This window comes from Pristiophorus japonicus, chromosome 3 (genome assembly GCF_044704955.1).
Source record: "Pristiophorus japonicus isolate sPriJap1 chromosome 3, sPriJap1.hap1, whole genome shotgun sequence".
Classification (NCBI taxonomy): domain Eukaryota; kingdom Metazoa; phylum Chordata; class Chondrichthyes; family Pristiophoridae; genus Pristiophorus; species Pristiophorus japonicus.
The window spans coordinates 327634082-327661840 of NC_091979.1; the positions used below are offsets into that span (position 1 = coordinate 327634082).

General features: G+C 43.3%; 10 non-coding genes across 10 annotated transcripts; all 10 read left to right on the forward strand.

Moving 5' to 3' along the window:
* Nucleotides 1-1619: 1619 nt before the first annotated feature.
* On the forward strand, nucleotides 1620-1692 carry trnav-aac (transfer RNA valine (anticodon AAC)). The gene has a single exon. It is a non-coding gene; the product is annotated as a tRNA-Val (tRNA).
* Nucleotides 1693-4365: 2673 nt separating this feature from the next.
* trnav-aac (transfer RNA valine (anticodon AAC)) lies at nucleotides 4366-4438 on the forward strand. Its single transcript has one exon. It is a non-coding gene; the product is annotated as a tRNA-Val (tRNA).
* A 2677-nt stretch (nucleotides 4439-7115) lies between these two features.
* On the forward strand, nucleotides 7116-7188 carry trnav-aac (transfer RNA valine (anticodon AAC)). Its single transcript has one exon. It is a non-coding gene; the product is annotated as a tRNA-Val (tRNA).
* A 2673-nt stretch (nucleotides 7189-9861) lies between these two features.
* trnav-aac (transfer RNA valine (anticodon AAC)) lies at nucleotides 9862-9934 on the forward strand. Its single transcript has one exon. It is a non-coding gene; the product is annotated as a tRNA-Val (tRNA).
* A 2677-nt stretch (nucleotides 9935-12611) lies between these two features.
* Nucleotides 12612-12684, forward strand: trnav-aac (transfer RNA valine (anticodon AAC)). The gene has a single exon. It is a non-coding gene; the product is annotated as a tRNA-Val (tRNA).
* A 2673-nt stretch (nucleotides 12685-15357) lies between these two features.
* On the forward strand, nucleotides 15358-15430 carry trnav-aac (transfer RNA valine (anticodon AAC)). Its single transcript has one exon. It is a non-coding gene; the product is annotated as a tRNA-Val (tRNA).
* Nucleotides 15431-18106: 2676 nt separating this feature from the next.
* On the forward strand, nucleotides 18107-18179 carry trnav-aac (transfer RNA valine (anticodon AAC)). The gene has a single exon. It is a non-coding gene; the product is annotated as a tRNA-Val (tRNA).
* A 2675-nt stretch (nucleotides 18180-20854) lies between these two features.
* Nucleotides 20855-20927, forward strand: trnav-cac (transfer RNA valine (anticodon CAC)). The gene has a single exon. It is a non-coding gene; the product is annotated as a tRNA-Val (tRNA).
* A 2675-nt stretch (nucleotides 20928-23602) lies between these two features.
* Nucleotides 23603-23675, forward strand: trnav-cac (transfer RNA valine (anticodon CAC)). Its single transcript has one exon. It is a non-coding gene; the product is annotated as a tRNA-Val (tRNA).
* Nucleotides 23676-25212: 1537 nt separating this feature from the next.
* Nucleotides 25213-25285, forward strand: trnav-cac (transfer RNA valine (anticodon CAC)). Its single transcript has one exon. It is a non-coding gene; the product is annotated as a tRNA-Val (tRNA).
* Nucleotides 25286-27759: the final 2474 nt, after the last annotated feature.

The following is a 27759-nucleotide window of genomic DNA, read 5'->3' on the forward strand; positions in this document are numbered from 1 at the left end:
CCCGGCAACATCTACGTAAATCTCCTCTGTACCCTCTCCAGCGTATTCACGTTCTTCCATCAATGCGGTGACCAGAGCTGCACGCAGTACTCCAGCTGTGGCCTAACCAGAATTTTATACAGTTCTAGCATAACCCACTTGCTTTTCTGTTCCTTGCTTCTGCCAATAAATGCAACCATTCCATATGAATTCTTCATCAACTTTTCCAACTGGCCAGCTACCTTCAGGGATCTGTGGACAAGCAATCCCAGTTACCTTTGTTTCTCTACACTTATCAATATCATACCAGTTGATGTGTATTCCCTTTCCTTGTTAGCCCTCCACAAATGCGCGATCTCTCACATCTCTGGATTAAATTCAATTTGCCACTGCTCTACCCCCTTATCAGTTGATTGATATCTTCCTGGAGTCTCCAGCTTTCTTCTTCATTATCAACCACACTGCCTATTTTAATAACACCTGAAAACTTCGTAATCATAATACTTATATTCAAGTTTAGATCATTGATAAATACCATAAAAAGCAATGGATCTGGCACTGAAAACTGTGGAACCACACTGGAAACATCCTTCCAGTCACAAAAACACCCATCAAACATTACCCTTTGCTTCCTGCCTCTGAGCCAAATTTGGATCCAATTTGCCACTTCGCCCTGAATCACATGGGCTTTTACTTAGAAAATGCATAATCATTAAATGTTATACTGCCTTCATGGGAAAACATCATTAATTGACTGATGATCTTCATTTGCACAACTAAAGAAATGTTAACTGAAGGAGAATCCTTAATTGAATAACTTATCTGTGCTCTGCACTTTACCTCTGAATCCATAAACCATTTTGGACACTGTGCTTTAGAAGTCTGCTTCAAAATGTTCATTGCTGGTAACATGTACATGAGACGTTGGAAACAGTGAGATAGACTGCAGTGCAAGGGACTGGATATTGTGAAACAGCAAAGAAAATATACATTCTGGAAGAATACCATCGAAAAGAAGTGTGGCCCTAACAGCCAAAAAGAAGATGAAGTGCTGAGCCCTTTTCAGCAAAAAATTCTTTTTCAAACATTTCTCTGACCGAATCTTCACAAAAGAAAAATGATGCTTTTAAAGTCATTAAACCCGAATTATCATGCACCGGAATCTTCTGAATCAGATGCCTCTCGTTGTGCCGACTGAATCCATGTCTCTTTCAATATTCTGCTGACATGCACACTATTAAATGTGCCACTAACTTATAGAATCAAAGAATAAGGGAATGGATGCAGCCCGTCGAGCCCATGCCAACTCTCAACAAGTCTCACTCCCCTGTCATTTACCCACAGCTGTGCAATTTTTTTCATTCGGATACTTATCCAACTCCGTATTGAAAGATAAGATTGAGTCTGACTCCACCGCCCTTTAGAGAAGTGTATTCCAGATTCTAACCACTTGCTGAGGAATGGTCACTCCTGTTCCTATGTATAAAGGCAGAGAAACACGGGATCGATTCCTGCCACACTCACAACCTTGCAAAGTGTAGCACCGTTATTCTATTCTCGTGACACAAGCTCCAGAAGTGTAGTCCAGCTGTTGAGGTTAAAGCTCTGGTTATGTTCCCAACAATGTTTACTGCCACAGTGTTTCTGTAGTGTAGTGGTTATCACGTTCGCCTAACACGCGAAAAGTCCCCGGTTCGAAACCGGGCGGAAACATTATGCAAACGTGTTCAATTAATGATAAGATAAAATTAAATCATTCATATTAGTGGTTCAATGTTAACAGAGTGCAGTGTCTCACGATGCTGTTCCATTTGCTGATTTCTCTCTACAGTTCTGTTCACACTCAAATTCTACACAGTGTCTCTCACTCCCTCCCGTTTCCAGCCCTGACGCTGGAGTAACCAGATCTCAAAGCTGCACATTCCGTGCATTCAGGTCAGCTGTGAGAGATTATTAAAGGATCCTGCCACGCCACCACGCTTCACAACAGAAAATTAAAGCCACAAACAAACCCATCGACTAATCGCTCTTCCTCAGCTCCAGAGTGAGTGAGGGCGGGACAAGCCCTAACTTCCGCTCCCACACTCTCCAATCAGCCGCTGCCGGCGGAAAGCGGAGAATGCAGCATCAAACAGCGGTTTACCGCCCTTCACTGGGCTGCAAAATGCCACCGTTCGAGACAACGCTCCCCGTACACCGAACAGCAGCCTCATAAGATGCTTCATCTCAGCTTCCTGAGTTCGAGCCCCAGCTTGCACGAACACTTCTTCACTGGAAACAGCATTAATTATCTGATTGCCACGTTTTGCATCATGAAAGTAATCCTAACCGATAATTATATAATCATAGAGGTTTACAGCATGGAAGGAGTCATTTACGCCCATCGTATCTGCACCGGCCAACAAATGCCCAGTTTTAGATGTGTACCTCTGCACCTTATTGCATTTCATGTGCACATCTAAGAACTGGTTAAATGTGGTGAGGGTTTCTGCCTGCACCACACTTTCAGGCAGTGAGTTTGAGACCCCCACAAACATCTGCATGCAGAATGTTCACTTCAAATCCCCTTTAACCCTTACACTAATTACTTTTAAATTATGCAGCCTGGTTGTTGACCACTCCACTATGTGAAATAGACCCTTTTAATCAACAATATCTAGGCCCCTCCTATTTTTATACACCTCAATGCGGTCGCCCATCAGGCTCCTCTGTTCCAAGGAAAACAAACCCATCCTATCCAATCTGTCCTCAAAGCAAAGTTGCTCCACTCCCGGCAACATCTACGTAAATCTCCTCTGTACCCTCTCCAGCGTATTCACGTTCTTCCTTCAATGCGGTGACCAGAACTGCACGCAGTACTCCAGCTGTGGCCTAACCAGAATTTTATACAGTTCTAGCATAACCCACTTGCTGTTCTCTTCCTTGCTTCTGCCAATAAATGCAACCATTCCATATGACTTCTTAACCAACTTTTCCAACTGGCCAGCTACCTTCAGGGATCTGTGGACAAGCAATCCCAGTTACCTTTGTTCCTCTACACTTCTCAATGTCATACCAGTTGATGTGTATTCCCTTTCCTTGTTAGCCCTCCACACAAATGCGCGATCTCTCACATTTCTGGTTTAAATTCAATTTGCCACTGCTCTACCCCCTTATCAGTTGATTGATATCTTCCTGGAGTCTCCAGCTTTCTTCTTCATTATCAACCACACTGCCTATTTTAATAACACCTGAAAACTTCGCAATCATAACACTTATATTCAAGTTTAGATCATTGATAAATACCATAAAAAGCAATGGATCTAGCACTGAAAACTGTGGAACCCCACTGGAAACATCCTTCCAGTCACAAAAACACCCATCAAACATTACCCTTTGCTTCCTGCCTGTGAGCCAAATTTGGATCCAATTTGCCACTGCGCCCTGAATCACATGGGCTTTTACTTAGAAAATGCATAATCATTAAATGTTATCCTGCCTTCATGGGAAAACATTAATTGACTGATGATCTTCATTTGCACAACTAAAGAAATGTTAACTGAAGGAGAGTCCTTAATTGAATAACTTATCTGTGCTCTGCACTTTAGCTCTGAATCCATAAACCATTTTGGACACTGTGCTTTAGAAGTCTGCTTCAAAATGTTCATTGCTGGTAACATGCACATGAGACGTTGGAAACAGTGAGATAGACTGTAGTGCAAGGGACTGGTTATTGTGAAACAGCAAAGAAAATATACATTCTGGAAGAATACCATCGAAAAGAAGTGTGGCCCGAACAGCCAAAAAGAAGATGAAGTGCTGAGCCCTTTTCAGCAAAAATTTATTTTTCAAACATTTCTCTGACCGAATCTTCATAAAAGAAAAATGATGCTTTTAAAGTCATTAATCCCGAATTTTCGTGCACCCGAATCTTCTGAATCAGATGCCTCTCGTTGTGTCGACTGAATCCATGTCCCTTTCAATATTCTGCTGACATGCACACTATTAAATGTGCCACTAACTTATAGAATCAAAGAATAAGGGAATGGATGCAGCCCGTCGAGCCCATGCCAACTCTCAACAAGTCTCACTCCCCTGTCATTTACCCACAGCTGTGCAATTTTTTTCATTCGGATACTTATCCAACTCCGTTTTGAAACATAAGATTGAGTCTGACTCCACCGCCCTTTAGAGAAGTTTATTCCAGATTCTAACCACTTGCTGAGGAATGGCCACTCCTGTTCCTATGTATAAAGGCAGAGAAACACGGGATCAATTCCTGCCACACTCACAACCTTGCTAAATATAGCACCGTTATTCTATTCTCGTGACACAATCTCGAGAAGTGTAGTCCAGCTGTTGAGGTTAAAGCTCTGGTTATGTTCCCAAGAATGTTACTGGCACAGCGTTTCTGTAGTGTAGTGGTTATCACGTTCGCCTAACACGCGAAAAGTCCCCGGTTCGAAACCGGGCGGAAACATTATGCAAACGTGTTCAATTAATGATAAGATAAAATTAAATCATTCATATTAGTGGTTCAATGTTAACAGAGTGCAGTGTCTCACGATGCTGTTCCATTTGCTGATTTCTCTCTACAGTTCTGTTCACACTCAAATTCGACACAGTGTCTCTCACTCCCTCCCGTTTACAGCCCTGACGCTGGAGAAACCATATCTCAAAGCTGCACATTCCGTGCATTCAGGTCAGCTGTGAGAGATTATTAAAGGATCCTGCCACGCCACCACGCTTCACAACAGAAAATTAAAGCCACAAACAAACCCATCGACTAATCGCTCTTCCTCAGCTCCAGAGTGAGTGAGGGCGGGACAAGCCCTAACTTCCGCTCCCACACTCTCCAATCAGCCGCTGCCGGCGGAAAGCGGAGAATGCAGCATCAAACAGCGGTTTACCGCCCTTCACTGGGCTGCAAAATGCCACCGTTCCAGACAACGCTCCCCGTGCTCCGAACAGCAGCCTCATAAGATGCTTCATCTCAGCTTCCTGAGTTCGAGCCCCAGCTTGCACGAACACTTCTTCACTGGAAACAGCATTAATTATCTGATTGCCACGTTTTGCATCATGAAAGTAATCCTAACCGATAATTATATAATCAGTGAGGTTTACAGCATGGAAGGAGTCATTTACGCCCATCGTATCTGCACCGGCCAACAAATGCCCAGTTTTAGGTGTGTACCCCTGCACCTTATTGCATTTCATGTGCACATCTAAGAACTGGTTAAATGTGGTGAGGGTTTCTGCCTGCACCACACTTTCAGGCAGTGAGTTTGAGACCCCCACAAACATCTGCATGCAGAATGTTCACTTCAAATCCCCTTTAACGCTTACACTAATTACTTTTAAATTATGCAGCCTGGTTGTTGACCACTCCACTATGTGAAATAGACCCCTTTAATCAACAATATCTAGGCCCCTCCTATTTTTATACACCTCAATGCGGTCGCCCATCAGGCTCCTCTGTTCCAAGGAAAACAAACCCATCCTATCCAATCTGTCCTCAAAGCAAAGTTGCTCCACTCCCGGCAACATCTACGTAAATCTCCTCTGTACCCTCTCCAGCGTATTCACGTTCTTCCTTCAATGCGGTGACCAGAACTGCACGCAGTACTCCAGCTGTGGCCTTACCAGAATTTTATACAGTTCTAGCATAACCCACTTGCTGTTCTCTTCCTTGCTTCTGCCAATAAATGCAACCATTCCATATGACTTCTTAACCAACTTTTCCAACTGGCCAGCTACCTTCAGGGATCTGTGGACAAGCAATCCCATTTACCTTTGTTCCTCTACACTTCTCAATGTCATACCAGTTGATGTGTATTCCCTTTCCTTGTTAGCCCTCCACACAAATGCGCGATCTCTCACATTTCTGGTTTAAATTCAATTTGCCACTGCTCTACCCCCTTATCAGTTGATTGATATCTTCCTGGAGTCTCCAGCTTTCTTCTTCATTATCAACCACACTGCCTATTTTAATAACACCTGAAAACTTCGCAATCATAACACTTATATTCAAGTTTAGATCATTGATAAATACCATAAAAAGCAATGGATCTAGCACTGAAAACTGTGGAACCCCACTGGAAACATCCTTCCAGTCACAAAAACACCCATCAAACATTACCCTTTGCTTCCTGCCTGTGAGCCAAATTTGGATCCAATTTGCCACTGCGCCCTGAATCACATGGGCTTTTACTTAGAAAATGCATAATCATTAAATGTTATCCTGCCTTCATGGGAAAACATCATTAATTGACTGATGATCTTCATTTGCACAACTAAAGAAATGTTAACTGAAGGAGAGTCCTTAATTGAATAACTTATCTGTGCTCTGCACTTTAGCTCTGAATCCATAAACCATTTTGGACACTGTGCTTTAGAAGTCTGCTTCAAAATGTTCATTGCTGGTAACATGCACATGAGACGTTGGAAACAGTGAGATAGACTGTAGTGCAAGGGACTGGTTATTGTGAAACAGCAAAGAAAATATACATTCTGGAAGAATACCATCGAAAAGAAGTGTGGCCCTAACAGCCAAAAAGAAGATGAAGTGCTGAGCCCTTTTCAGCAAAAAATTCTTTTTCAAACATTTCTCTGACCGAATCTTCACAAAAGAAAAATGATGCTTTTAAAGTCATTAAACCCGAATTATCATGCACCGGAATCTTCTGAATCAGATGCCTCTCGTTGTGCCGACTGAATCCATGTCTCTTTCAATATTCTGCTGACATGCACACTATTAAATGTGCCACTAACTTATAGAATCAAAGAATAAGGGAATGGATGCAGCCCGTCGAGCCCATGCCAACTCTCAACAAGTCTCACTCCCCTGTCATTTACCCACAGCTGTGAAATTTTTTTCATTCGGATACTTATCCAACTCCGTATTGAAAGATAAGATTGAGTCTGACTCCACCGCCCTTTAGAGAAGTGTATTCCAGATTCTAACCACTTGCTGAGGAATGGCCACTCCTGTTCCTATGTATAAAGGCAGAGAAACACGGGATCGATTCCTGCCACACTCACAACCTTGCAAAGTGTAGCACCGTTATTCTATTCTCGTGACACAAGCTCCAGAAGTGTAGTCCAGCTGTTGAGGTTAAAGCTCTGGTTATGTTCCCAACAATGTTTACTGCCACAGTGTTTCTGTAGTGTAGTGGTTATCACGTTCGCCTAACATGCGAAAAGTCCCCGGTTCGAAACCGGGCGGAAACATTATGCAAACGTGTTCAATTAATGATAAGATAAAATTAAATCATTCATATTAGTGGTTCAATGTTAACAGAGTGCAGTGTCTCACGATGCTGTTCCATTTGCTGATTTCTCTCTACAGTTCTGTTCACACTCAAATTCTACACAGTGTCTCTCACTCCCTCCCGTTTCCAGCCCTGACGCTGGAGTAACCAGATCTCAAAGCTGCACATTCCGTGCATTCAGGTCAGCTGTGAGAGATTATTAAAGGATCCTGCCACGCCACCACGCTTCACAACAGAAAATTAAAGCCACAAACAAACCCATCGACTAATCGCTCTTCCTCAGCTCCAGAGTGAGTGAGGGCGGGACAAGCCCTAACTTCCGCTCCCACACTCTCCAATCAGCCGCTGCCGGCGGAAAGCGGAGAATGCAGCATCAAACAGCGGTTTACCGCCCTTCACTGGGCTGCAAAATGCCACCGTTCGAGACAACGCTCCCCGTACACCGAACAGCAGCCTCATAAGATGCTTCATCTCAGCTTCCTGAGTTCGAGCCCCAGCTTGCACGAACACTTCTTCACTGGAAACAGCATTAATTATCTGATTGCCACGTTTTGCATCATGAAAGTAATCCTAACCGATAATTATATAATCATAGAGGTTTACAGCATGGAAGGAGTCATTTACGCCCATCGTATCTGCACCGGCCAACAAATGCCCAGTTTTAGATGTGTACCTCTGCACCTTATTGCATTTCATGTGCACATCTAAGAACTGGTTAAATGTGGTGAGGGTTTCTGCCTGCACCACACTTTCAGGCAGTGAGTTTGAGACCCCCACAAACATCTGCATGCAGAATGTTCACTTCAAATCCCCTTTAACCCTTACACTAATTACTTTTAAATTATGCAGCCTGGTTGTTGACCACTCCACTATGTGAAATAGACCCTTTTAATCAACAATATCTAGGCCCCTCCTATTTTTATACACCTCAATGCGGTCGCCCATCAGGCTCCTCTGTTCCAAGGAAAACAAACCCATCCTATCCAATCTGTCCTCAAAGCAAAGTTGCTCCACTCCCGGCAACATCTACGTAAATCTCCTCTGTACCCTCTCCAGCGTATTCACGTTCTTCCTTCAATGCGGTGACCAGAACTGCACGCAGTACTCCAGCTGTGGCCTAACCAGAATTTTATACAGTTCTAGCATAACCCACTTGCTGTTCTCTTCCTTGCTTCTGCCAATAAATGCAACCATTCCATATGACTTCTTAACCAACTTTTCCAACTGGCCAGCTACCTTCAGGGATCTGTGGACAAGCAATCCCAGTTACCTTTGTTCCTCTACACTTCTCAATGTCATACCAGTTGATGTGTATTCCCTTTCCTTGTTAGCCCTCCACACAAATGCGCGATCTCTCACATTTCTGGTTTAAATTCAATTTGCCACTGCTCTACCCCCTTATCAGTTGATTGATATCTTCCTGGAGTCTCCAGCTTTCTTCTTCATTATCAACCACACTGCCTATTTTAATAACACCTGAAAACTTCGCAATCATAACACTTATATTCAAGTTTAGATCATTGATAAATACCATAAAAAGCAATGGATCTAGCACTGAAAACTGTGGAACCCCACTGGAAACATCCTTCCAGTCACAAAAACACCCATCAAACATTACCCTTTGCTTCCTGCCTGTGAGCCAAATTTGGATCCAATTTGCCACTGCGCCCTGAATCACATGGGCTTTTACTTAGAAAATGCATAATCATTAAATGTTATCCTGCCTTCATGGGAAAACATTAATTGACTGATGATCTTCATTTGCACAACTAAAGAAATGTTAACTGAAGGAGAGTCCTTAATTGAATAACTTATCTGTGCTCTGCACTTTAGCTCTGAATCCATAAACCATTTTGGACACTGTGCTTTAGAAGTCTGCTTCAAAATGTTCATTGCTGGTAACATGCACATGAGACGTTGGAAACAGTGAGATAGACTGTAGTGCAAGGGACTGGTTATTGTGAAACAGCAAAGAAAATATACATTCTGGAAGAATACCATCGAAAAGAAGTGTGGCCCGAACAGCCAAAAAGAAGATGAAGTGCTGAGCCCTTTTCAGCAAAAATTTATTTTTCAAACATTTCTCTGACCGAATCTTCATAAAAGAAAAATGATGCTTTTAAAGTCATTAATCCCGAATTTTCGTGCACCCGAATCTTCTGAATCAGATGCCTCTCGTTGTGTCGACTGAATCCATGTCCCTTTCAATATTCTGCTGACATGCACACTATTAAATGTGCCACTAACTTATAGAATCAAAGAATAAGGGAATGGATGCAGCCCGTCGAGCCCATGCCAACTCTCAACAAGTCTCACTCCCCTGTCATTTACCCACAGCTGTGCAATTTTTTTCATTCGGATACTTATCCAACTCCGTTTTGAAAGATAAGATTGAGTCTGACTCCACCGCCCTTTAGAGAAGTTTATTCCAGATTCTAACCACTTGCTGAGGAATGGCCACTCCTGTTCCTATGTATAAAGGCAGAGAAACACGGGATCAATTCCTGCCACACTCACAACCTTGCTAAATATAGCACCGTTATTCTATTCTCGTGACACAATCTCGAGAAGTGTAGTCCAGCTGTTGAGGTTAAAGCTCTGGTTATGTTCCCAAGAATGTTACTGGCACAGCGTTTCTGTAGTGTAGTGGTTATCACGTTCGCCTAACACGCGAAAAGTCCCCGGTTCGAAACCGGGCGGAAACATTATGCAAACGTGTTCAATTAATGATAAGATAAAATTAAATCATTCATATTAGTGGTTCAATGTTAACAGAGTGCAGTGTCTCACGATGCTGTTCCATTTGCTGATTTCTCTCTACAGTTCTGTTCACACTCAAATTCGACACAGTGTCTCTCACTCCCTCCCGTTTACAGCCCTGACGCTGGAGAAACCATATCTCAAAGCTGCACATTCCGTGCATTCAGGTCAGCTGTGAGAGATTATTAAAGGATCCTGCCACGCCACCACGCTTCACAACAGAAAATTAAAGCCACAAACAAACCCATCGACTAATCGCTCTTCCTCAGCTCCAGAGTGAGTGAGGGCGGGACAAGCCCTAACTTCCGCTCCCACACTCTCCAATCAGCCGCTGCCGGCGGAAAGCGGAGAATGCAGCATCAAACAGCGGTTTACCGCCCTTCACTGGGCTGCAAAATGCCACCGTTCCAGACAACGCTCCCCGTGCTCCGAACAGCAGCCTCATAAGATGCTTCATCTCAGCTTCCTGAGTTCGAGCCCCAGCTTGCACGAACACTTCTTCACTGGAAACAGCATTAATTATCTGATTGCCACGTTTTGCATCATGAAAGTAATCCTAACCGATAATTATATAATCAGTGAGGTTTACAGCATGGAAGGAGTCATTTACGCCCATCGTATCTGCACCGGCCAACAAATGCCCAGTTTTAGGTGTGTACCCCTGCACCTTATTGCATTTCATGTGCACATCTAAGAACTGGTTAAATGTGGTGAGGGTTTCTGCCTGCACCACACTTTCAGGCAGTGAGTTTGAGACCCCCACAAACATCTGCATGCAGAATGTTCACTTCAAATCCCCTTTAACGCTTACACTAATTACTTTTAAATTATGCAGCCTGGTTGTTGACCACTCCACTATGTGAAATAGACCCCTTTAATCAACAATATCTAGGCCCCTCCTATTTTTATACACCTCAATGCGGTCGCCCATCAGGCTCCTCTGTTCCAAGGAAAACAAACCCATCCTATCCAATCTGTCCTCAAAGCAAAGTTGCTCCACTCCCGGCAACATCTACGTAAATCTCCTCTGTACCCTCTCCAGCGTATTCACGTTCTTCCTTCAATGCGGTGACCAGAACTGCACGCAGTACTCCAGCTGTGGCCTTACCAGAATTTTATACAGTTCTAGCATAACCCACTTGCTGTTCTCTTCCTTGCTTCTGCCAATAAATGCAACCATTCCATATGACTTCTTAACCAACTTTTCCAACTGGCCAGCTACCTTCAGGGATCTGTGGACAAGCAATCCCATTTACCTTTGTTCCTCTACACTTCTCAATGTCATACCAGTTGATGTGTATTCCCTTTCCTTGTTAGCCCTCCACACAAATGCGCGATCTCTCACATTTCTGGTTTAAATTCAATTTGCCACTGCTCTACCCCCTTATCAGTTGATTGATATCTTCCTGGAGTCTCCAGCTTTCTTCTTCATTATCAACCACACTGCCTATTTTAATAACACCTGAAAACTTCGCAATCATAACACTTATATTCAAGTTTAGATCATTGATAAATACCATAAAAAGCAATGGATCTAGCACTGAAAACTGTGGAACCCCACTGGAAACATCCTTCCAGTCACAAAAACACCCATCAAACATTACCCTTTGCTTCCTGCCTGTGAGCCAAATTTGGATCCAATTTGCCACTGCGCCCTGAATCACATGGGCTTTTACTTAGAAAATGCATAATCATTAAATGTTATCCTGCCTTCATGGGAAAACATCATTAATTGACTGATGATCTTCATTTGCACAACTAAAGAAATGTTAACTGAAGGAGAGTCCTTAATTGAATAACTTATCTGTGCTCTGCACTTTAGCTCTGAATCCATAAACCATTTTGGACACTGTGCTTTAGAAGTCTGCTTCAAAATGTTCATTGCTGGTAACATGCACATGAGACGTTGGAAACAGTGAGATAGACTGTAGTGCAAGGGACTGGTTATTGTGAAACAGCAAAGAAAATATACATTCTGGAAGAATACCATCGAAAAGAAGTGTGGCCCTAACAGCCAAAAAGAAGATGAAGTGCTGAGCCCTTTTCAGCAAAAAATTCTTTTTCAAACATTTCTCTGACCGAATCTTCACAAAAGAAAAATGATGCTTTTAAAGTCATTAAACCCGAATTATCATGCACCGGAATCTTCTGAATCAGATGCCTCTCGTTGTGCCGACTGAATCCATGTCTCTTTCAATATTCTGCTGACATGCACACTATTAAATGTGCCACTAACTTATAGAATCAAAGAATAAGGGAATGGATGCAGCCCGTCGAGCCCATGCCAACTCTCAACAAGTCTCACTCCCCTGTCATTTACCCACAGCTGTGCAATTTTTTTCATTCGGATACTTATCCAACTCCGTATTGAAAGATAAGATTGAGTCTGACTCCACCGCCCTTTAGAGAAGTGTATTCCAGATTCTAACCACTTGCTGAGGAATGGCCACTCCTGTTCCTATGTATAAAGGCAGAGAAACACGGGATCGATTCCTGCCACACTCACAACCTTGCAAAGTGTAGCACCGTTATTCTATTCTCGTGACACAAGCTCCAGAAGTGTAGTCCAGCTGTTGAGGTTAAAGCTCTGGTTATGTTCCCAACAATGTTTACTGCCACAGTGTTTCTGTAGTGTAGTGGTTATCACGTTCGCCTAACATGCGAAAAGTCCCCGGTTCGAAACCGGGCGGAAACATTATGCAAACGTGTTCAATTAATGATAAGATAAAATTAAATCATTCATATTAGTGGTTCAATGTTAACAGAGTGCAGTGTCTCACGATGCTGTTCCATTTGCTGATTTCTCTCTACAGTTCTGTTCACACTCAAATTCTACACAGTGTCTCTCACTCCCTCCCGTTTCCAGCCCTGACGCTGGAGTAACCAGATCTCAAAGCTGCACATTCCGTGCATTCAGGTCAGCTGTGAGAGATTATTAAAGGATCCTGCCACGCCACCACGCTTCACAACAGAAAATTAAAGCCACAAACAAACCCATCGACTAATCGCTCTTCCTCAGCTCCAGAGTGAGTGAGGGCGGGACAAGCCCTAACTTCCGCTCCCACACTCTCCAATCAGCCGCTGCCGGCGGAAAGCGGAGAATGCAGCATCAAACAGCGGTTTACCGCCCTTCACTGGGCTGCAAAATGCCACCGTTCGAGACAACGCTCCCCGTACACCGAACAGCAGCCTCATAAGATGCTTCATCTCAGCTTCCTGAGTTCGAGCCCCAGCTTGCACGAACACTTCTTCACTGGAAACAGCATTAATTATCTGATTGCCACGTTTTGCATCATGAAAGTAATCCTAACCGATAATTATATAATCATAGAGGTTTACAGCATGGAAGGAGTCATTTACGCCCATCGTATCTGCACCGGCCAACAAATGCCCAGTTTTAGATGTGTACCCCTGCACCTTATTGCATTTCATGTGCACATCTAAGAACTGGTTAAATGTGGTGAGGGTTTCTGCCTGCACCACACTTTCAGGCAGTGAGTTTGAGACCCCCACAAACATCTGCATGCAGAATGTTCACTTCAAATCCCCTTTAACCCTTACACTAATTACTTTTAAATTATGCAGCCTGGTTGTTGACCACTCCACTATGTGAAATAGACCCTTTTAATCAACAATATCTAGGCCCCTCCTATTTTTATACACCTCAATGCGGTCGCCCATCAGGCTCCTCTGTTCCAAGGAAAACAAACCCATCCTATCCAATCTGTCCTCAAAGCAAAGTTGCTCCACTCCCGGCAACATCTACGTAAATCTCCTCTGTACCCTCTCCAGCGTATTCACGTTCTTCCTTCAATGCGGTGACCAGAACTGCACGCAGTACTCCAGCTGTGGCCTAACCAGAATTTTATACAGTTCTAGCATAACCCACTTGCTGTTCTCTTCCTTGCTTCTGCCAATAAATGCAACCATTCCATATGACTTCTTAACCAACTTTTCCAACTGGCCAGCTACCTTCAGGGATCTGTGGACAAGCAATCCCAGTTACCTTTGTTCCTCTACACTTCTCAATGTCATACCAGTTGATGTGTATTCCCTTTCCTTGTTAGCCCTCCACACAAATGCGCGATCTCTCACATTTCTGGTTTAAATTCAATTTGCCACTGCTCTACCCCCTTATCAGTTGATTGATATCTTCCTGGAGTCTCCAGCTTTCTTCTTCATTATCAACCACACTGCCTATTTTAATAACACCTGAAAACTTCGCAATCATAACACTTATATTCAAGTTTAGATCATTGATAAATACCATAAAAAGCAATGGATCTAGCACTGAAAACTATGGAACCCCACTGGAAACATCCTTCCAGTCACAAAAACACCCATCAAACATTACCCTTTGCTTCCTGCCTGTGAGCCAAATTTGGATCCAATTTGCCACTGCGCCCTGAATCACATGGGCTTTTACTTAGAAAATGCATAATCATTAAATGTTATCCTGCCTTCATGGGAAAACATTAATTGACTGATGATCTTCATTTGCACAACTAAAGAAATGTTAACTGAAGGAGAGTCCTTAATTGAATAACTTATCTGTGCTCTGCACTTTAGCTCTGAATCCATAAACCATTTTGGACACTGTGCTTTAGAAGTCTGCTTCAAAATGTTCATTGCTGGTAACATGCACATGAGACGTTGGAAACAGTGAGATAGACTGTAGTGCAAGGGACTGGTTATTGTGAAACAGCAAAGAAAATATACATTCTGGAAGAATACCATCGAAAAGAAGTGTGGCCCGAACAGCCAAAAAGAAGATGAAGTGCTGAGCCCTTTTCAGCAAAAATTTATTTTTCAAACATTTCTCTGACCGAATCTTCATAAAAGAAAAATGATGCTTTTAAAGTCATTAATCCCGAATTTTCGTGCACCCGAATCTTCTGAATCAGATGCCTCTCGTTGTGTCGACTGAATCCATGTCCCTTTCAATATTCTGCTGACATGCACACTATTAAATGTGCCACTAACTTATAGAATCAAAGAATAAGGGAATGGATGCAGCCCGTCGAGCCCATGCCAACTCTCAACAAGTCTCACTCCCCTGTCATTTACCCACAGCTGTGCAATTTTTTTCATTCGGATACTTATCCAACTCCGTTTTGAAAGATAAGATTGAGTCTGACTCCACCGCCCTTTAGAGAAGTTTATTCCAGATTCTAACCACTTGCTGAGGAATGGCCACTCCTGTTCCTATGTATAAAGGCAGAGAAACACGGGATCAATTCCTGCCACACTCACAACCTTGCTAAATATAGCACCGTTATTCTATTCTCGTGACACAATCTCGAGAAGTGTAGTCCAGCTGTTGAGGTTAAAGCTCTGGTTATGTTCCCAAGAATGTTACTGCCACAGCGTTTCTGTAGTGTAGTGGTTATCACGTTCGCCTAACACGCGAAAAGTCCCCGGTTCGAAACCGGGCGGAAACATTATGCAAACGTGTTCAATTAATGATAAGATAAAATTAAATCATTCATATTAGTGGTTCAATGTTAACAGAGTGCAGTGTCTCACGATGCTGTTCCATTTGCTGATTTCTCTCTACAGTTCTGTTCACACTCAAATTCGACACAGTGTCTCTCACTCCCTCCCGTTTACAGCCCTGACGCTGGAGAAACCATATCTCAAAGCTGCACATTCCGTGCATTCAGGTCAGCTGTGAGAGATTATTAAAGGATCCTGCCACGCCACCACGCTTCACAACAGAAAATTAAAGCCACAAACAAACCCATCGAATAATCGCTCTTCCTCAGCTCCAGAGTGAGTGAGGGCGGGACAAGCCCTAACTTCCGCTCCCACACTCTCCAATCAGCCGCTGCCGGCGGAAAGCGGAGAATGCAGCATCAAACAGCGGTTTACCGCCCTTCACTGGGCTGCAAAATGCCACCGTTCCAGACAACGCTCCCCGTGCTCCGAACAGCAGCCTCATAAGATGCTTCATCTCAGCTTCCTGAGTTCGAGCCCCAGCTTGCACGAACACTTCTTCACTGGAAACAGCATTAATTATCTGATTGCCACGTTTTGCATCATGAAAGTAATCCTAACCGATAATTATATAATCAGTGAGGTTTACAGCATGGAAGGAGTCATTTACGCCCATCGTATCTGCACCGGCCAACAAATGCCCAGTTTTAGGTGTGTACCCCTGCACCTTATTGCATTTCATGTGCACATCTAAGAACTGGTTAAATGTGGTGAGGGTTTCTGCCTGCACCACACTTTCAGGCAGTGAGTTTGAGACCCCCACAAACATCTGCATGCAGAATGTTCACTTCAAATCCCCTTTAACGCTTACACTAATTACTTTTAAATTATGCAGCCTGGTTGTTGACCACTCCACTATGTGAAATAGACCCCTTTAATCAACAATATCTAGGCCCCTCCTATTTTTATACACCTCAATGCGGTCGCCCATCAGGCTCCTCTGTTCCAAGGAAAACAAACCCATCCTATCCAATCTGTCCTCAAAGCAAAGTTGCTCCACTCCCGGCAACATCTACGTAAATCTCCTCTGTACCCTCTCCAGCGTATTCACGTTCTTCCTTCAATGCGGTGACCAGAACTGCACGCAGTACTCCAGCTGTGGCCTTACCAGAATTTTATACAGTTCTAGCATAACCCACTTGCTGTTCTCTTCCTTGCTTCTGCCAATAAATGCAACCATTCCATATGACTTCTTAACCAACTTTTCCAACTGGCCAGCTACCTTCAGGGATCTGTGGACAAGCAATCCCATTTACCTTTGTTCCTCTACACTTCTCAATGTCATACCAGTTGATGTGTATTCCCTTTCCTTGTTAGCCCTCCACACAAATGCGCGATCTCTCACATTTCTGGTTTAAATTCAATTTGCCACTGCTCTACCCCCTTATCAGTTGATTGATATCTTCCTGGAGTCTCCAGCTTTCTTCTTCATTATCAACCACACTGCCTATTTTAATAACACCTGAAAACTTCGCAATCATAACACTTATATTCAAGTTTAGATCATTGATAAATACCATAAAAAGCAATGGATCTAGCACTGAAAACTGTGGAACCCCACTGGAAACATCCTTCCAGTCACAAAAACACCCATCAAACATTACCCTTTGCTTCCTGCCTGTGAGCCAAATTTGGATCCAATTTGCCACTGCGCCCTGAATCACATGGGCTTTTACTTAGAAAATGCATAATCATTAAATGTTATCCTGCCTTCATGGGAAAACATCATTAATTGACTGATGATCTTCATTTGCACAACTAAAGAAATGTTAACTGAAGGAGAGTCCTTAATTGAATAACTTATCTGTGCTCTGCACTTTAGCTCTGAATCCATAAACCATTTTGGACACTGTGCTTTAGAAGTCTGCTTCAAAATGTTCATTGCTGGTAACATGCACATGAGACGTTGGAAACAGTGAGATAGACTGTAGTGCAAGGGACTGGTTATTGTGAAACAGCAAAGAAAATATACATTCTGGAAGAATACCATCGAAAAGAAGTGTGGCCCGAACAGCCAAAAAGAAGATGAAGTGCTGAGCCCTTTTCAGCAAAAATTTATTTTTCAAACATTTCTCTGACCGAATCTTCATAAAAGAAAAATGATGCTTTTAAAGTCATTAATCCCGAATTTTCGTGCACCCGAATCTTCTGAATCAGATGCCTCTCGTTGTGTCGACTGAATCCATGTCCCTTTCAATATTCTGCTGACATGCACACTATTAAATGTGCCACTAACTTATAGAATCAAAGAATAAGGGAATGGATGCAGCCCGTCGAGCCCATGCCAACTCTCAACAAGTCTCACTCCCCTGTCATTTACCCACAGCTGTGCAATTTTTTTCATTCGGATACTTATCCAACTCCGTTTTGAGAGATAAGATTGAGTCTGACTCCACCGCCCTTTAGAGAAGTTTATTCCAGATTCTAACCACTTGCTGAGGAATGGCCACTCCTGTTCCTATGTATAAAGGCAGAGAAACACGGGATCAATTCCTGCCACACTCACAACCTTGCTAAATATAGCACCGTTATTCTATTCTCGTGACACAATCTCGAGAAGTGTAGTCCAGCTGTTGAGGTTAAAGCTCTGGTTATGTTCCCAAGAATGTTACTGGCACAGCGTTTCTGTAGTGTAGTGGTTATCACGTTCGCCTAACACGCGAAAAGTCCCCGGTTCGAAACCGGGCGGAAACATTATGCAAACGTGTTCAATTAATGATAAGATAAAATTAAATCATTCATATTAGTGGTTCAATGTTAACAGAGTGCAGTGTCTCACGATGCTGTTCCATTTGCTGATTTCTCTCTACAGTTCTGTTCACACTCAAATTCGACACAGTGTCTCTCACTCCCTCCCGTTTACAGCCCTGACGCTGGAGAAACCATATCTCAAAGCTGCACATTCCGTGCATTCAGGTCAGCTGTGAGAGATTATTAAAGGATCCTGCCACGCCACCACGCTTCACAACAGAAAATTAAAGCCACAAACAAACCCATCGACTAATCGCTCTTCCTCAGCTCCAGAGTGAGTGAGGGCGGGACAAGCCCTAACTTCCGCTCCCACACTCTCCAATCAGCCGCTGCCGGCGGAAAGCGGAGAATGCAGCATCAAACAGCGGTTTACCGCCCTTCACTGGGCTGCAAAATGCCACCGTTCCAGACAACGCTCCCCGTGCTCCGAACAGCAGCCTCATAAGATGCTTCATCTCAGCTTCCTGAGTTCGAGCCCCAGCTTGCACGAACACTTCTTCACTGGAAACAGCATTAATTATCTGATTCCCACGTTTTGCATCATGAAAGTAATCCTAACCGATAATTATATAATCAGTGAGGTTTACAGCATGGAAGGAGTCATTTACGCCCATCGTATCTGCACCGGCCAACAAATGCCCAGTTTTAGGTGTGTACCCCTGCACCTTATTGCATTTCATGTGCACATCTAAGAACTGGTTAAATGTGGTGAGGGTTTCTGCCTGCACCACACTTTCAGGCAGTGAGTTTGAGACCCCCACAAACATCTGCATGCAGAATGTTCACTTCAAATCCCCTTTAACGCTTACACTAATTACTTTTAAATTATGCAGCCTGGTTGTTGAACACTCCACTATGTGAAATAGACCCTTTTAATCAACAATATCTAGGCCCCTCCTATTTTTATACACCTCAATGCGGTCGCCCATCAGCCTCCTCTGTTCCAAGGAAAACAAACCCATCCTATCCAATCTGTCCTCATAGCAAAGTTGCTCCACTCCCGGCAACATCTACGTAAATCTCCTCTGTACCCTCTCCAGCGTATTCACGTTCTTCCTTCAATGCGGTGACCAGAACTGCACGCAGTACTCCAGCTGTGGCCTAACCAGAATTTTATACAGTTCTAGCATAACCCACTTGCTGTTCTGTTCCTTGCTTCTGCCAATAAATGCAACCATTCCATATGACTTCTTAATCAACTTTTCCAACTGGTCAGCTACATTCAGGGATCTGTGGACAAGCAATCCCAGTTACCTTTGTTCCTCTACACTTCTCAATGTCATACCAGTTGATGTGTATTCCCTTTCCTTGTTCGCCCTCCACAAATGCGCGATCTCTCACATCTCTGGATTAAATTCAATTTGCCACTGCTCTACCCCCTTATCAGTTGATTGATATCTTCCTGGAGACTCCAGCTTTCTTCTTCTTTATCAATCACACTGCCTATTTTAATAACACCTGAAAACTTCGTAATTATAACACCTATATTCAAGTTTAGTTCATTGATAAATACCATAAAAAGCAATGGATCTGGCACTGAAAACTGTGGAACCCCACTGGAAACATCCTTCCAGTCACAAAAACACCCATCAAACATTACCCTTTGCTTCCTGCCTCTGAGCCAAATTTGGATCCAATTTGCCACTTCGCCCTGAATCGCATGTGCTTTTACTTAGAAAATGCATAATCATTAAATGTTATCCTGCCTTCATGGGAAAACATCATTTATTGACTGATGATCTTCATTTGCACAACTAAAGAAATGTTAACTGAAGTGGAGTCCTTAATTGAATAACTTAGCTGTGCTCTGCACTTTACCTCTGAATCCATAAACCATTTTGGACACTGTGCTTTAGAAGTCTGCTTCAAAATGTTCATTGCTGGTAACATGTACATGAGACGTTCGAAACAGTGAGATAGACTGTAGTGCAAGGGACTGCTTATTGTGAAACAGCAAAGAAAATATGCATTCTGGAATAATAACATCGAAAAGAAGTGTGGCCCTAACAGCCAAAAAGAAGATGAAGTGCTGAGCCCTTCTCAGCAAAAAATTATTTTCCCAAACATTTCTCTGACCGAATCTTCACAAACCAAAAATGATGCTTTTAAAGTCATTAAACCCGAATTTTCGTGCACATGAATCTTCTGAATCAGATGCCTCTCGTTGTGCCGACTGAATCCATGTCCCTTTCAATATTCTGCTGACATGCACACTATTAAATGTGCCACTAACTTATAAAATCGAAGAATAAGGGAATGGTTGCAGCCCGTCGAGCCCATGCCAACTCTCAACAAGTCTCACTCCCCTGTCATTTACCCACAGCTGTGCAATTTTTTTCATTCGGATATTTATCCAACTCCGTTTTGAAAGATAAGATTGAGTCTGACTCCACCGCCCTTTGGAGCAGTGTATTCCAGATTCTAACCACTTGCTGAGGAATGGCCACTCCTGTTCCTATGTATAAAGGCAGAGAAACACGGGATCAATGCCTGCCACACTCACAACCTTGCTAAATATAGCACCGTCATTCTATTCTCGTGACACAAGCTCCAGAAGTGTGGTCCAGCTGTTGAGGTTAAAGCTCTGGTTATGTTCCCAACAATGTTACTGCCACAGCGTTTCCGTAGTGTAGTGGTTATCACGTTTGCCTCACACGCGAAAGGTCCCCGGTTCGAAACCGGGCGGAAACATTATGCAAACGTGTACAATTAATGATTAGATAAAATTAAATCATTCATATAGGTGGTTCAATATTAACAGAGTACAGTGTCTCACGATGCTGTTCCATTTGCTGATTTCTCTCTGCAGTTCTGTTCACACTCAAATTCTACACAGTGTCTCTCACTCCCTCCCGTTTCCAGCCCTGACGCTGGAGAAACCATATCTCAAAGCTGCACATTCCGTGCATTCAGGTCAGCTGTGAGAGATTATTAAAGGATCCTGCCACGCCACCACGCTTCACAACAGAAAATTAAAGCCACAAACAAACCCATCGAATAATCGCTCTTCCCCAGCTCCAGAGTGAGTGAGGGCGGGACAAGCCCTAACTTCCGCTCCCACACTCTCCAATCAACCGCTGCCGGCGGAAAGCGGAGAATGCAGCATCAAACAGCGGTTTACCGCTCTTCACTGGGCTGCAAAATGCCAGCGTTCGAGAGAACGCTCCCCGTACACCGAACAGCAGCCTCATAAGATGCTTCATCTCAGCTTCCTGAGTTCGAGCCCCAGCTTGCACGAACACTTCTTCACTGGAAACACCATTAATTATCTGATTGCCACGTTTTGCATCATGAAAGTAATCCTAACCGATAATTATATAATCATAGAGGTTTACAGCATGGAAGGAGTCATTTAAGCCTATCGTATCTGCACCGGCCAACAAATGCCCAGTTTTAGGTGTGTACCCGTGAACCTTATTGCATTTCATGTGCACATCTAAGAACTGGTTAAATGTGGTGAGGGTTTCTGCCTGCACCACACTTTCAGGCAGTGAGTTTGAGACCCCCAAAAACATCTGCATGCAGAATGTTCACTTCAAATCCCCTTTAACGCTTACACTAATTACTTTTAAATTATGCAGCCTGGTTGTTGACCACTCCACTATGTGAAATAGACCCTTTTAATCAACAATATCTAGGCCCCTCCTATTTTTATACACCTCAATGCGGTCGCCCATCAGCCTCCTCTGTTCCAAGGAAAACAAACCCATCCTATCCAATCTGTCCTCATAGCAAAGTTGCTCCACTCCCGGCAACATCTACGTAAATCTCCTCTGTACCCTCTCCAGCGTATTCACGTTCTTCCTTCAATGCGGTGACCAGAACTGCACGCAGTACTCCAGCTGTGGCCTAACCAGAATTTTATACAGTTCTAGCATAACCCACTTGCTGTTCTGTTCCTTGCTTCTGCCAATAAATGCAACCATTCCATATGACTTCTTAATCAACTTTTCCAACTGGTCAGCTACATTCAGGGATCTGTGGACAAGCAATCCCAGTTACCTTTGTTCCTCTACACTTCTCAATGTCATACCAGTTGATGTGTATTCCCTTTCCTTGTTCGCCCTCCACAAATGCGCGATCTCTCACATCTCTGGATTAAATTCAATTTGCCACTGCTCTACCCCCTTATCAGTTGATTGATATCTTCCTGGAGTCTCCAGCTTTCTTCTTCTTTATCAATCACACTGCCTATTTTAATAACACCTGAAAACTTCGTAATTATAACACCTATATTCAAGTTTAGTTCATTGATAAATACCATAAAAAGCAATGGATCTGGCACTGAAAACTGTGGAACCCCACTGGAAACATCCTTCCAGTCACAAAAACACCCATCAAACATTACCCTTTGCTTCCTGCCTCTGAGCCAAATTTGGATCCAATTTGCCACTTCGCCCTGAATCGCATGTGCTTTTACTTAGAAAATGCATAATCATTAAATGTTATCCTGCCTTCATGGGAAAACATCATTTATTGACTGATGATCTTCATTTGCACAACTAAAGAAATGTTAACTGAAGTGGAGTCCTTAATTGAATAGCTTAGCTGTGCTCTGCACTTTACCTCTGAATCCATAAACCATTTTGGACACTGTGCTTTAGAAGTCTGCTTCAAAATGTTCATTGCTGGTAACATGTACATGAGACGTTCGAAACAGTGAGATAGACTGTAGTGCAAGGGACTGCTTATTGTGAAACAGCAAAGAAAATATGCATTCTGGAATAATAACATCGAAAAGAAGTGTGGCCCTAACAGCCAAAAAGAAGATGAAGTGCTGAGCCCTTATCAGCAAAAAATTATTTTCCCAAACATTTCTCTGACCGAATCTTCACAAAACAAAAATGATGCTTTTAAAGTCATTAAACCCGAATTTTCGTGCACCCGAATCTTCTGAATCAGATGCCTCTCGTTGTGCCGACTGAATCCATGTCCCTTTCAATATTCTGCTGACATGCACACTATTAAATGTGCCACTAACTTATAAAATCGAAGAATAAGGGAATGGTTGCAGCCCGTCGAGCCCATGCCAACTCTCAACAAGTCTCACTCCCCTGTCATTTACCCACAGCTGTGCAATTTTTTTCATTCGGATATTTATCCAACTCCGTTTTGAAAGATAAGATTGAGTCTGACTCCACCGCCCTTTGGAGCAGTGTATTCCAGATTCTAACCACTTGCTGAGGAATGGCCACTCCTGTTCCTATGTATAAAGGCAGAGAAACACGGGATCAATGCCTGCCACACTCACAACCTTGCTAAATATAGCACCGTCATTCTATTCTCGTGACACAAGCTCCAGAAGTGTGGTCCAGCTGTTGAGGTTAAAGCTCTGGTTATGTTCCCAACAATGTTACTGCCACAGCGTTTCCGTAGTGTAGTGGTTATCACGTTTGCCTCACACGCGAAAGGTCCACGGTTCGAAACCGGGCGGAAACATTATGCAAACGTGTACAATTAATGATTGTATAAAATTAAATCATTCATATAGGTGGTTCAATATTAACAGAGTACAGTGTCTCACGATGCTGTTCCATTTGCTGATTTCTCTCTGCAGTTCTGTTCACACTCAAATTCTACACAGTGTCTCTCACTCCCTCCCGTTTCCAGCCCTGACGCTGGAGAAACCATATCGCAAAGCTGCACATTCCGTGCATTCAGGTCAGCTGTGAGAGATTATTAAAGGATCCTGCCACGCCACCACGCTTCACAACAGAAAATTAAAGCCACAAACAAACCCATCGAATAATCGCTCTTCCCCAGCTCCAGAGTGAGTGAGGGCGGGACAAGCCCTAACTTCCGCTCCCACACTCTCCAATCAACCGCTGCCGGCGGAAAGCGGAGAATGCAGCATCAAACAGTGGTTTACCGCCCTTCACTGGGCTGCAAAATGCCACCGTTCGAGACAACGCCCCCCGTACACCGAACAGCAGCCTCATAAGATGCTTCATCTCAGCTTCCTGACTTCGAGCCCCAGCTTGCACGAACACTTCTTCACTGGAAACACCATTAATTATCTGATTGCCACGTTTTGCATCATGAAAGTAATCCTTACCGATAATTATATAATCATAGAGGTTTACAGCATGGAAGGAGTCATTTAAGCCCATCGTATCTGCACCGGCCAACAAATGCCAAGTTTTAGGTGTGTACCCCTGCACCTTATTGCATTTCATGTGCACGTCTAAGAACTTGTTAAATGTGGTGAGGGTTTCTGCCTGCTTCAAAATGTTCATTGCTGGTAACATGTACATGGGAAGTTGGAAACAGTGAGATAGACTATAGTGCAAGGGACTGATTATTGTGAAACAGCAAAGAAAATATACATTCTGGAAGAATACCATCGAAAAGAAGTGTGACCCTAACAGCCAAAAAGAAGATGAAGTGCTGAGTTCTTTTCAGCAAAAAATTATTTTCCCAAACATTTCTCTGACCGAATCTTCACAAAACAAAACTGATGCTTTTAAAGTCATTAAACCCGAATTTTCGTGCACCCGAATCTTCTGAATCAGATGCCTCTCGTTGTGCCTACTGAATCCATGTCCCTTTCAATATTCTGCTGACATGCACACTATTAAATGTGCCACTAACTTATAAAATCAAAGAATAAGGGAATGGTTGCAGCCCGTCGAGCCCATGCCAACTCTCAACAAGTCTCACTCCCCTGTCATTTACCCACAGCTGTGCAATTTTTTTCATTCGGATATTTATCCAACTCCGTTTTGAAAGATAAGATTGAGTCTGACTCCACCGCCCTTTAGAGCAGTGTATTCCAGATTCTAACCACTTGCTGAGGAATGGCCACTGCTGTTCCTATGTATAAAGGCAGAGAAACACGTGATCAATGCCTGCCACACTCACAACCTTGCTTAATATTGCACCGTCATTCGATTCTCGTGACACAAGCTCCAGAAGTGTAGTCCAGCTGTTGAGGTTAAAGCTCTGGTTATGTTCCCAACAATGTTACTGCCACAGCGTTTCCGTAGTGTAGTGGTTATCACGTTTGCCTCACACGCGAAAGGTCCCCGGTTCGAAACCGGGCGGAAACATTATGCAAACGTGTTCAATTAATGATTGTATAAAATTAAATCATTCATATTAGTGGTTCAATATTAACAGAGTACAGTGTCTCACGATGCTGTTCCATTTGCTGATTTCTCTCTGCAGTTCTGTTCACACTCAAATTCTACACAGTGTCTCTCACTCCCTCCCGTTTCCAGCCCTGACGCTGGAGAAACCATATCTCAAAGCTGCACATTCCGTGCATTCAGGTCAGCTGTGAGAGATTATTAAAGGATCCTGCCACGCCACCACGCTTCACAACAGAAAATTAAAGCCACAAACAAACCCATCGAATAATCGCTCTTCCCCAGCTCCAGAGTGAGTGAGGGCGGGACAAGCCCTAACTTCCGCTCCCACACTCTCCAATCAGCCGCTGCCGGCGGAAAGCGGAGAATGCAGCATCAAACAGCGGTTTACCGCCCTTCACTGAGCTGCAAAATGCCACCGTTCGAGACAACGCTCCCCGTACACCGAACAGCAGCCTCATAAGATGCTTCATCTCAGCTTCCTGACTTCGAGCCCCAGCTTGCACGAACACTTCTTCACTGGAAACACCATTAATTATCTGATTGCCACGTGTTGCATCATGAAAGTAATCCTTACCGATAATTATATAATCATAGAGGTTTACAGCATGGAAGGAGTCATTTAAGCCCATCGTATCTGCACCGGCCAACAAATGCCCAGTTTTAGGTGTGTCCCCCTGCACCTTATTGCATTTCATGTGCACATCTCAGAACTTGTTAAATGTGGTGAGGGTTTCTGCCTGCACCACACTTTCAGGCAGTGAGTTTGAGACCCCCACAAACATCTGCATGCAGAATGTTCACTTCAAATCCCCTTTAACCCTTACACTAATTACTTTTAAATTATGCAGCCTGGTTGTTGACCACTCCACTATGTGAAATAGACCCTTTTACTCAACAATATCTAGGCCCCTCCTATTTTTATACACCTCAATGCTGTCGCCCATCAGGCTCCTCTGTTCCAAGGAAAACAAACCCATCCTATCCAATCTGTCCTCATAGCAAAGTTGCTCCACTCCCGGCAACATCTACGTAAATCTCCTCTGTACCCTCTCCAGCGTATTCACGTCCTTCCTTCAATGCGGTGACTAGAACTGCACGCAGTACTCCAGCTGTGGCCTAACCAGAATTTTATACAGTTCTAGCATAACCCACTTGCTGTTCTGTTCCTTGCTTCTGCTATTTAAATGCAACCATTCCATATGACTTCTTAACCAACTTTTCCAACTTTCCAGCTACCTTCAGGGATCTGTGGACAAGCAATCCCAGTTACCTTTGTTCCTCTACACTTCTCAATGTCATACCAGTTGATGTGTATTCCCTTTCCTTGTTAGCCCTCCACAAATGCGCGATCTCTCACATCTCTGGATTAAATTCCATTTGCCACTGCTCTACCCCCTTATCAGTTGATTGATATCTTCCTGGAGTCTCCAGCTTTCTTCTTCATTATCAACCCACTGCCTATTTTAATAACACCTGAAAACTTCGTCATCATAACACCTATATTCAAGTTTAGATCATTGATAAATACCATAAAAAGCAATGGATCTGGCACTGAAAACTGCGGAACCCCACTGGAAACATACTTCCAGTCACAAAAACACCCATCAAACATTACCCTTTGCTTCCTGCCTCTGAGCCAAATTTGGATCCAATGTGCCACTTCGCCCTGAATCACATGGGCTTTTACTTAGAAAATGCATAATCATTAAATGTTATCCTGCCTTCATGGGAAAACATCCTTAATTGACTGATGATCTTCATTTGCACAACTAAAGAAATGTTAACTGAAGGAGAGTCCTTAATTGAATAACTTATCTGTGCTCTGCACTTTACCTCTGAATCCATAAACCATTTTGGACACTGTGCTTCAGAAGTCTGCTTCAAAATGTTCATTGCTGGTAACATGTACATGGGAAGTTGGAAACAGTGAGATAGACTATAGTGCAAGGGACTGATTATTGTGAAACAGCAAAGAAAATATACATTCTGGAAGAATACCATCGAAAAGAAGTGTGACCCTAACAGCCAAAAAGAAGATGAAGTGCTGAGTCCTTTTCAGCAAAAAATTCTTTTCCCAAACATTTCTCTGACCGAATCTTCACAAAACAAAAATGATGCTTTTAAAGTCATTAAACCCGAATTTTCGTGCACCCGAATCTTCTGAATCAGATGCCTCTCGTTGTGCCTACTGAATCCATGTCCCTTTCAATATTCTGCTGACATGCACACTATTAAATGTGCCACTAACTTATACAATCAAAGAATAAGGGAATGGTTGCAGCCCGTCGAGCCCATGCCAACTCTCAACAAGTCTCACTCCCCTGTCATTTACCCACAGCTGTGCAATTTTTTGCATTCGGATACTTATCCAACTCCGTTTTAAAAGATAAGATTGAGTCTGACTCCACCGCCCTTTAGAGCAGTGTATTCCA